Source organism: Pseudophryne corroboree, assembly GCF_028390025.1.
Source record: "Pseudophryne corroboree isolate aPseCor3 chromosome 3 unlocalized genomic scaffold, aPseCor3.hap2 SUPER_3_unloc_69, whole genome shotgun sequence".
NCBI lineage: Eukaryota > Metazoa > Chordata > Amphibia > Anura > Myobatrachidae > Pseudophryne > Pseudophryne corroboree.
Window position 1 is genome coordinate 648,677 of NW_026967562.1, and position 11,290 is coordinate 659,966.

The 11,290-nt window shown below is 50.3% G+C and overlaps 1 protein-coding gene across 1 annotated transcript in view; it reads right to left on the reverse strand.

Annotated features, from left to right (window-relative positions):
- LOC134984595 (gastrula zinc finger protein XlCGF26.1-like) overlaps positions 1–10,661 on the reverse strand; it is a 77,479-nt gene extending 66,818 nt beyond the window's left edge. Inside the window, exon 1 of the mRNA XM_063950144.1 lies at positions 10,610–10,661. The gene's annotated coding sequence lies outside the window, so the exon portion shown is untranslated. The remainder of the gene's footprint in view (positions 1–10,609) is intronic.
- Positions 10,662–11,290: the final 629 nt, after the last annotated feature.

The following is an 11,290-nucleotide window of genomic DNA, read 5'->3' on the forward strand; positions in this document are numbered from 1 at the left end:
GGGTACCAAGCTCTTCTTGGCCAATCCGGAACCACGAGTATCGTTCGTACTCCTTGTCTTCTTATTATTCTCAGTACCTTTGGTATGAGAGGCAGAGGAGGGAACACATAAACCGACTGGTACACCCACGGTGTCACTAGAGCGTCCACAGCTATCGCCTGAGGGTCCCTTGACCTGGCGCAATACCTCTCTAGTTTTTTGTTTAGGCGGGACGCCATCATGTCCACCTGTGGCCTTTCCCAACGGTTTACAATCAGTTGGAAGACTTCTGGATGAAGTCCCCACTCTCCCGGGTGTAGGTCGTGTCTGCTGAGGAAGTCTGCTTCCCAGTTGTCCACTCCCGGAATGAACACTGCTGACAGTGCTAAGACGTGATTTTCCGCCCATCGGAGAATCCTTGTGGCTTCTGCCATTGCCATCCTGCTTCTTGTGCCGCCCTGTCGGTTTACATGGGCGACTGCCGTGATGTTGTCTGATTGGATCAGTACCGGATGGTTTTGAAGCAGGGGCCTTGCCTGACTTAGGGCATTGTAAATGGCCCTCAGTTCCAGAATATTTATGTGTAGGGACGACTCCTGACTTGACCAAAGTCCTTGGAAATTTCTTTCCTGTGTGACTGCCCCCCAGCCTCGAAGGCTGGCATCCGTGGTCACCAGGACCCAGTCCTGTATGCCGAATCTGCGGCCCTCTTGAAGATGAGCACTCTGCAGCCACCACAGTAGGGATACCCTGGTCCTTGGAGACAGAGTTATCAGCCGATGCATCTGAAGATGCGATCCGGACCACTTGTCCAAGAGGTCCCACTGAAAGGTTCTTGCATGGAACCTGCCGAATGGAATTGCTTCGTAGGAAGCTACCATTTTTCCCAGGACTCGCATGCAGTGATGCACCGACACCTGTTTTGGTTTCAGGAGGTCTCTGACTAGAGATGACAGCTCCTTGGCTTTCTCCTCCGGGAGAAACACTTTTTTTTTTTCTGGTGTGTCCAGAACCATCCCCAGGAACAGTAAACGTGTCGTAGGAACCAGCTGTGCTGTTGTAGCACTTCCCAAAATAGTGCTACCCCGACCAATAACTACTCCTTGGACCTCGCCCTTATTAGGAGATTGTCCAAGTACGGAATAATTAAAAACTCCATTATTTTTCGAAGGAGTATCATCATTTCTCTTTCATCCACTAGGAGACACTGGAGTCCTATACAGTAGGGGTGTGAAGCCTTGAACCGGAGGTGTGGCACAATCTAAATTAGCATTGTCTGCACAGCCGGCTCCTCCCCCTTCACATCCCTCCTCCCTCAGTTTGAAAAATTGTGCTTGAGGTGAAGCACGTGGGAGCACAGAGCTCCTGACAGAGATACTAAAAGGGGCTGCGTAACCCTAATAAAGGGGGGACAAGGCTGCCTAATATCAGAGAGACAAAGATCCCTATTGAAGGGACCTGCCTCTCTCCACAGGATATCCTCCAAGACTTCTAACAGTGAGTACTGGTAGAAGGAAGAGTTAGGGTCCCTCATGTACTTTTATTTATTTTTATAGTGAGCACTGCTGAGATCCTGTAATTGATCTCTGTTGTAATGCTGCCTCTCACTGTACAAAAGCTGCCTCCTGTAATAGCAAGATGTAATGTAATGCTGACTCCGGTAATATAATAGCCCCTCACAGTAGTTACAGCGGCGGGAGCGGAGTGCGGCGCGGGACTTGGCCTTTCCTCCCTGTGAGCAGGGAGGGACGGCAGAACGGTACGCTGCACAGCGAGAAACTGACAGCCGAAAGGAGCTCAGGCACCGCTGCGGGAAGCTGCCCAGGCGCGCGCCGGCCAGGGGGTCCGGAGCGCGCCAAAATAGTGTCCGCACAGAGCGCCAGAGAGTGTACTCGGCGCGCGCCGGCCAGCGGAAGGGGTCTAGTATAAAGGTACATCCAGTGGCAGCAGCAAGTGGAACTCGTATAGCCTAATGGCTAGAGTTCCTTAACAGCAGCATATATATATATATATATATATATATATATATATATATATATTTGCAAAATAGACATTGGTGGGGGCCATGTGTACTGATTATGGCGCCAGGCTGAGGTAATAGGTGGGTCCTCCCCCTCACCCCAGTAGATACATAAGGGAAGTGGTTTAAGAAAGAACTAGCTTTCCCTGCTGCACTGACTGCATAGTGCATAGCAGAGAGATCGTTAGGTAACTGTTCCCTCTGCTGGTGGATAATATATATACAGATGAGGATATCCTGAAAAGTAATCAACTTTACAATTTATATTTTCAAGGGACTTCTATTCAAAGATCCTGCAGAAAATACACGGAAGCAAGCGAATACCAACCCTAACATCGTAGCTGATTACAGTTGGGGTGTGAGAATTGAGAATCGGCTGGTGTTTTAATTTTATTTTATTTTTTAAATTTTTTATTAAGGTTAATTTAAGTCAAGTTATTGACCTGCTCCTTTTATATACGAAAAGGACAGGTAATTCCAGCCGGATCCAATACCTTCGCTTCCGTCATCTCCCAGTCTTTCTCTTCCTAGTTTAAAGGGTGAAAGCGCGGCGGGTTACCCTGGTACAGGGTTTTCAAAACAGCATGTCTAAGGCGGCCAAGACCCCCAAGACCTGTTATGTTTGTACGAAATGTAACAAGAAGAGCACGCGGGTTGGCAGCTCCGGGGTGTGCGACTCCTGCTTAGACAAGGACACTCCACCCGGGACCAGTGCTCTGGCCAAAGTATGGGAAGACAACCTGGCTAAAAGAATCTCAATAGAAATGGCTGAGTCGTGCAAGCAACAATCAGAATGGGCTGCGGGATTCTCAAAGACGATGGAGGAATTCCTCATCAGGTTAACGCCGCCCGCACCCGTAGAAACGAGTGTGCGCAAAGCTGTTAAAAGAACTCTCCCTATGATACAAGAATCAGAGGAGGAAGAGGGTTTTCTTCCTGATACGGAGGAAGGTGAGTTAATTGAACCTAACCTAGACGCCGACTTTCCAGAGGAGGACTCGGCAATCTCAGGTCTGGACTCCTTAATTGACGCGGTAAAAGAGATCCTACGTTTTAAGGACGAGCAAATACGGGAGCCAGAGGACTTTGATTTGTTCGAATCCCAGAAGCCGCGCTCAGCAGTGTTTCCAATTCCTAAATCCCTCCAATCTCAGATAGAGGAGGCTTGGAAACAACCTGACAAACGGTTTCAATTTCCGAAACGGTTTCAAGTAACTTATCCCCTACCTAAGGGTGTAATGGACAAGTGGGAGACTCCGCCGGTAGTGGATGCTTCCCTAGGAAGGTTGTCAAAAAAGACAATTTTACTAATTCCTAACGTAACTACTTTAAAGGATGCGTCAGACCGTAAGGTTAGTACTGCGTTAAAGTCAATTTTTGTTGCGCTGGTGCAGCGCAGAGACCTGCGATCGTCTGTGCTTGGGTAAACAAGGCCATGGGTGCATGGTCCGGGCGTATTGTACAAGCTATTGAGGAGGAAAATAGCTTAGAAGAGATTACCCAACTGGCGGAACACATTCGAGAATCTGCATCGTACTTGTATCAAGCTTCTAAGGATATTAGCAGAATAGCATCGCGCATATCTGCATCGGCCATATCGGCTAGAAGGATTTTATGGCTCAGAGAATGGCAGGGAGACTCTGAGACCAAGAAGGCGGTAGAATCCATCCCCTTTGAGGGTGAAATGCTGTTTGGACCAGAATTAGACAAGTGGATTTCGCAGGCTACAGCGGGGAAGTCCACTTTTCTGCTTACTCCGTATACGAGAACCGCTCCACAAACTAGGAGAGGTTATTCGGGACCATCGTTTACTTCATTTAGATCACGGTCCTTTCGGGCCCGAGGTAGGGGTTTCGGTACACAGGCACGCGGGGGCAGAGGTAGAGGCCGCTCGCAAGCAGCAACCAGAAAGCAGGATAACCCTGCTGACAAGACCGTGGCATGACGGCCTCCCAGCTCACCTGGGGTCCCCCTTGGTGGGCGGCCGACTGAAAGGTTTTCAGGACATCTGGGCCAAAACCTCACCAGAGCTTTGAGTGAACAACTTAATCTCTCAGGGATACAAACTGGAATTTCAACAGAGGCCTCACAGTCAGTTTTTTACAACAGGATTGCCTCAGTGCCCTCAAAAATCAAGGGCACTACGGGCAGCAATTCAAAAATTACTACAAGCAGAGGTCATTATTCCGGTTCCCGTTTCTCAGAGAGGAACGGGGTTCTATTCCAATCTCTTTGTCGTGCCAAAGCCAGACGGGACGGTCAAACCAATTCTCAATTTAAAAGTTTTCAACCAGTTTTTAAGAGTCTACAAATTCAAGATGGAATCAATCCAATCGGTTATTGCAGGCTTAGAACCAAGCGAGTTCATGGTATCCATGGACATAAAGGATGCATATCTGGTGGCGGAGCACTACCAATTCAGGGCCTTGCCGTTCGGTCTAGCGTCAGCCCCAAGAATTTTCACAAAGATCATGACGATCATGGTGGCAGGACTGAGACTGTTGGGGGTCACGATTATACCTTATCTGGACGATTTACTGATCAAAGCTCCATCTCAGAATCGACTGCTCAAGGATGTTCAGACATCCCATCAATTTCTAATTCAACATGGATGGATGTCAATTTCAAAAAGTCCAACCTCATACCGACTCAACGGATTCAATTCCTCGGTCTCATCTTGGACACGGTCCTATTACGTGTGTTCCTACCAGAGAACAAGGTACAGGACCTACAGACATTAGTGGCTCAGGTACTGAGGACGCAGACCGTTTCTCTGCACCTCTGTGTGAAACTGCTCGGGAAGATGGTGGCGTCTTTCGAAGCTCTCCAGTACAGCAGACTTCATTCACAACCATTCCAATTGAACCTCATTGCTCAGGGAGCAGGCTCGCACTGGCTTCTCCATCGGAGAATTCGACTTCAACCACAAGTAAGGGTCTCCTTGATATGGTGGTCTTTACACAAGAACCTTACAGCCGGCAAGAAATGCGGCATTTGGGATTGGAAGATCTTGACGATGGACGCCAGTCTCAGATGTTGGGGAGCCGTCCTAGACGACCATCAGTTTCAGGGACGATGGACGCTACAGGAAAGCAAATTACCCATAAACATCCTCGAACTAAGAGCAGTCTACAATGCCCTTCTCTTAGCAGAAGACCTAGTCATGAATCAAAACATCAGGATTCAGTCAGACAATGTCACGATGACGGCTTACATAAACCGTCTAGGAGGAACAAAGAGCAGGATGGCGTTAAAGGAGGCCACAAAGATCTTGTTGTGGGCAGAAAGACGAGACATCATTCTCTCCGCAGTGTTCATTCCAGGTGTGGAGAACTGGGAAGCAGATTACCTCAGTCGCCAGGACATGCATCCGGGGGAGTGGTGCCTTCATCCACGGATTTTCAACATGATTGTGAGAAGATGGGGTCTACCTCAGGTGGACCTGATGGCGTCTCGACAAAACCATCAACTGCCCAGATATGTGTCAAGAACTCGAGATCCAGCAGCAGAAGGAGTGGACGCATTGACACTTCCGTGGTGTTACAGGAAGGTTTACATATTTCCACCATTCCCACTCATACCCAGGGTTCTGAAAAGAGTAAAGCGGGAACGAGTGTGGGTTATTCTAATCGCACCAGATTGGCCCCGCAGGAGTTGGTACACCGACCTGCGAGGGTTACTGGCGGAGGATCCTTGGAGGTTACCTCAGAGAGAGGACCTGCTATCTCAGGGACCGTTCCTGCACCCCGACCTAAACAGGCTGCGTTTGATGGCATGGCTATTGAAACCCGGATCTTAAGAGACAGAGGGATCCCACGAACGCCCATTCCTACAATGATTGCCGCTAGGAAGCCGGTCACAGCCAGTCACTACTACAGGATTTGGAGACGGTACATGGCTTGGTGACAGGAACGGGGATGGAATTCATCTAATTTCCATTTATCGCGACTTCTACTGTTCCTTCAGGCCGGTCTAGAGGGAGGACTCAGATTAGGCTCCTTGAAGGTTCAGATTTCGGCTCTCTCCATCCTTTTTCAAGAGCGGCTAGCATCCTTACCAGAGATTCAAACCTTTTTACAGGGGGTTCTGAGGATTCAACCCTCTTTTCGTCCTCCCACGGCACCATGGGACTTAGGTTTGGTGTTAGAATATTTGAAGTCACCGACTTTTGAGTCGTTGACTAGTACAGACCTGAAATATATATTTCTTGGAAGGTCACGTTATTACTGGCCTTGGCTTCGGCTAGGCGGGTTTCTGAGTTGGGAGCCTTATCCTGTAAGAGTCCTTTCTTAGTTTTTCATGAGGATAGGGCGGAACTCCGTACAAGAGCAGACTTCCTTCCGAAGGTGGTGTCGGGTTTTCATGTAAACCAGCCAATAGTGGTCCCATCTTTCCAGGGTCTCACAGATGAGGACGTGTCATTGGATGTTGTCCGAGCTTTACGGGTATACGTACAGGTTACGTCATCTTTCAGAAAATCGGACCATTTGTTTGTTCTTTATGATGGGCCAAAGAAGGTTTGGCCGGCCTCTAAGCAGACCTTGTCCAAATGGATTAGACTTGCCATTCGGCAGGCTTATATTTCCTGTGGCAAACAGTTTCCAGTTCAGACGGGTGCTCATACTACCCGATCAGTGGGTGCCTCGTGGGCGGCTGCCAGAGGTGCTTCCACTACTCAACTTTGCAGAGCGGCGACGTGGTCTTCAGCCCACACGTTCGCAAGATTTTACAAGTTTGATACTTTTGCGTCCGGAGAATCTAAGTTCGGACGTTTAGTTTTGCAGGCCACCGACAGAACTCCCTCCCTGGGGGAAAACTTTGGGACGTCCCCTACTGTATAGGACTCCAGTGTCCTCTAGTGGATGAAAGAGAAAAGAGGATTTTGGTACTTACCGATAAATCCATTTCTCTGAATCCTCTAGGGGACACTGGACGCCCGCCTCGGTGCTGTCAAACCTGCTGTGTTAAAAGTTCTTGTTTTAAAAACAGTTCGTATAAACAGCGTTCCTTTTATTCGGTTAAGAGTTCTTGGCCGCTGTTTGATATGTTGTACGGTTCGGTTCCTCGCCATGTGCTATAGTGTCATGTCCTATTCTCTCAGTCAAATTTTTCAAACTGAGGGAGGAGGGATGTGAAGGGGGAGGAGCCGGCTGTGCAGACAATGCTAATTTAGATTGTGCCACACCTCCGGTTCAAGGCTTCACACCCCTACTGTATAGGACTCCAGTGTCCCCTAGAGGATTCAGAGAAATGGATTTATCGGTAAGTACCAAAATCCTCTTTTCGGCCATTACCCTGATAAATACTCTCGGTGCCGTGGACAGACCGAACGGCAACTTTTGGAATTGGTAATGACAAACCTGTACCACAAAACTGAGGTACTCCTGGTGAGGATGGTAAATGGGGACATGCAGGTAAGCATCCTTGATGTCCCGAGATACCATGTAATCTCCCTCGTCCAGGCTTGCAATAACCGCCCTGAGCGATTTCATTTTTAACTTGAACCTTCGTATATAAGTGCTCAAGGATTCCAATTTTAGAATGGGTTTCACCGAACCATCTGGTTTCGGTACCACAACATTGTGGAATAGTAACCCCGGCCTTGTTGAAGGAGGGGTACCATGATTTTCCCCTGCTGGAAGTACAGCTTGCTGATTTGAGGTAACGGCGAGAGGGAGTCGCCTCGAACTCCAGCTTGTATCCCTGTGATACTGCATGCAGAACCCAGGGATCCACCTGTGAGCGAACCCACTGGACGCTGAAGTTCTCGAGACGCGCCTCCACCGCACCTGGCTACACCTGTGGAGTCCCCGCGTCATGTGGAGGACTCGGAGTTAGCGGGGGAAGAATTTGATCCTGGGAACTGGCTGACTGGTGCAGCATTTTCCCTCTTCCCTTGTCTCTGTACAGAAAGGAAGCGCCTTTGACCCGCTTGCTTTTCTGAAGCCGAAAGGACTGTACCTGATAACACAGTGCTTTCTTAGGCTGTGAGGAAACCTGAGGTAAAAAAATTTCTTCCCAGCTGTTGCTGTGGATACAAGGTCCCAGAGACCATCCCCAAACAATTCCGCATCCTTATAAGGCAGAATCTCTATGTTCCTTTTAAAGTCAGCCTCACCTGTCCAGTGCCGGGTCTCTAATACCCTCCTGGCAGAATGGACATTGTATTAATTTTGGATGCCAGCCGGCAAATATCCCTCTGTGCATCCCTCATATATAAGATGATGTCTTTAATATGCTCTTATGTCAGCAAATACTATCCCTGACTGACAGGGTCACAGACCACGCTGCAGCAGCACTATCCATGCTGAGGCAATTGCAGGTCTCAGTCTAGTACCTGAGTGTGTAAATACAGACTTCAGGATAGCCTCCTGCTTTTTATCAGCAGGCTCCTTCAAAGTGGCCGCATCCTAAGACGGCAGTGCCATTTTTGACAAACGTGTGAGCGCCTTATCCACCCCAGGGGATATCTCCCAGCGTAACTTATCCTCTGGCGGGAAAGGGTACGCCATCAGTAACATTTTAGAAATGACCAGTTTCTTATCGGGGGAACCCACGCTTCTTCACACACTTCATTCACTCATCTGATGGGGGAACAAAACACTGGCTGCTTTTTCTCCCCAAACATAAAACCCTTTTTAGTGGTACTTGGGTTAATGTCAGAAATATGTAACATATTTTTTATTGCCGGGATCATGCAACGGATGTTCCTATTGGATTGTGTATATATCTCAACCTCGTCGACACTGGAGTCAGACTCTGTGTCGACATCTGTGTCTGCCATCTGAGAGAGCGGGCGTTTTTGAGCCCCTGATGGCCTTTGAGACGCCTGGGCAGGCGCGGGCTGAGAAGCCGGCTGTCCCACAGCTGTTATGTCACCCAGCCTTTTATGTAAGGAGTTGACACTGTCGGTTTATACCTTCCACCTATCCATCCACTCTGGTGTCGGCCCCACAGGGGTCGACATCACATTTATCGGCATCTGCTCCGCCTCCACATAAGCCTCCTCATCACACATGTCGACACAGCCGTACCGACACACCGCACACACACAGGGAATGCTCTGACTGAGGACAGGACCCCACAAAGCCCTTTGGGGAGACAGAGAGAGAGTATGCCAGCACACACCAGAGCGCTATATCATGTGGGGATTAACACTATAACCATACCTCCAAACTGTCCCGATTTTCGCGGGACAGTCCCGTTTATTGAGGACTGTCCCGCTGTCCCACCCGCGGGCCGCAGTGTCCCGCGGTGGGGGGGGGGCAGTTGGGAGGCTCTGTCACCCCGCTGCCCTGCTTAGCAGAGCAGCGGTGAATAGACGCTGTGCGCATGCGCACAGCGTCTATTCAGTGCAGACAGAGGGAGAGGGGGCATGCCAGCGGCTCACAGAGCGCTGGGCATGCCCCCTCAGTGACGAAAACGGGGGCGTGACTCGCGATCGCGGGTCCTCCCACAAAGCCACGCCCCCTTTTCGTAGACCACGCCCCCTTTCGGGAGCGCGCGCGGCTTCGCCGCGCGAGTGTCCCGCTTCACAGAATAAGAAAGTTGGGAGGTATGCTATAACTGAGTGAATTTTCCCCAATAGCTGCTTGTATATACAATATTGCGTATAAATTTAGTGCCCCCCCTCTCTTTTTAACCCTCTGAGCCTGAAAACTACAGGGGAGAGCCTGGGGAGCGGTCTTCCAGCTGCACTGTGAAGAGAAAATGGCGCCAGTGTGCTGAGGGAGATAGCTCTGCCCCTTTTTCGCGGACTTTTCTCCCGCTTTTTTTATGGATTCTGGCAGGGGTATTTATCACATATATAGCCTCTGGGGCTATATATTGTGATTGTTTTGCCAGCCAAGGTGTTAATATTGCTGCTCTGGGCGCCGCTGCCCCCCCCCCCCCCCCACCCCCCCACCCCCCAGGGCCCTGCACCCTCAGTGATCGGAGTGTGAGGTGTACATGAGGAGCAATGGCGCACAGCTGCAGTGCTGTGCGCTACCTTGGTGAAGACTGAAGTTTTCTGTGTTTTTTTATTATTTTATTTATGTTTTTATTTTAAAAAAAGTATTCATTATTTTAATTTTTTTGTGGGGTGGGGGGCGCCAAATTACTGCCTTGACCCGGTGACAGGAATCCTAGTTTCGGCCTTGCTATCAGGACCTATCCCGCTGGCCTAGCTCCTCCCCCTTGTGTCGTGGCCCTCCCTCTGAAGGAAAGGGTCCCTTAGCCCACTTGAATCTAGCATCAACCATACTAGATCCAAGTGGCCCAAGGGACCTTTTCCGTAAGGGGGAGGAGCCGCAACACAAGAGGGAGGAGCTAGGCCAGCGGGACAGTTCCTCTCCTACCCACGCCACCACCGAGCCTGAAGCGTGGCGAGCGTACTTTTCGGGTAACCTGTTCGGCCGTAGCTCCTCCCCCTGGTGACGTGTCTCCTCCCCCAGGTACGTCAGAAGGTCCCTTATCCCACTCCGATATAGAATCAACCACCCCCGGTCTCCTCCTCCAGGTAATGGCCGCCGCCCCCCTCTCCTGCCGGGCAGGGCGTATGTGCTGCAGTGTGTGCTGCATGCAGTGTATATTACCCGTGTAGGCCACTTGGATCTAGTATCAACCGACCGAGGACGGAGCCTTGTTTACAGGAAGTGGCGGGGCGGTGTTTCCGGGTCACCGTCTGCATAGCGCATAGGATTATGGGTACTGGCAGTTGCAGTCACTAACAACCAGGAGCAGCCCCGCCCACTCTCCCGCTCATAAGCCGGAGAAACCCGTCACTCATCATCTAAGCAACGCCCATTCTACCGTTCATAGGCCGAAGCTCCCGTCACTCAGACACACCCGCCCCTGTGTCCCGCTATTAGTCGAACCGACCCTTCGCTCATTCACACACCCTCCTGCCCCATAGCTCGCAGCCCCGCCCATTCTACCGTTCATAGGGCGCAGCGTCCAGTCACTCATCAACAAGCACCGCCCACTCTACCGCAACTTGTCGGAGTGCCGTCACTCAATCACCTTCTCTCCCTCCCATAGGCCGCAGCACAGTCCCCGCCTTCAGCTGCCTCCCGCCCCCCGGCCACTGTATTCATCATTATCTGCTGCTCACACAGACTAAGCACCATGGCGGCGCCCATAGGGAGCCAGCAACATGGCGCCTGCCCCATCTTGATGCTGTCCTGTGTGTGTATGACAGCGTGTGTACAGATCAGGGTTCTGTCTATGTAGCCTACAGATCAGTGGCGTGCCATGAGGTTATTGGCTGGGTAGGTACAGGTATATATACAGATATATAGATATATATAT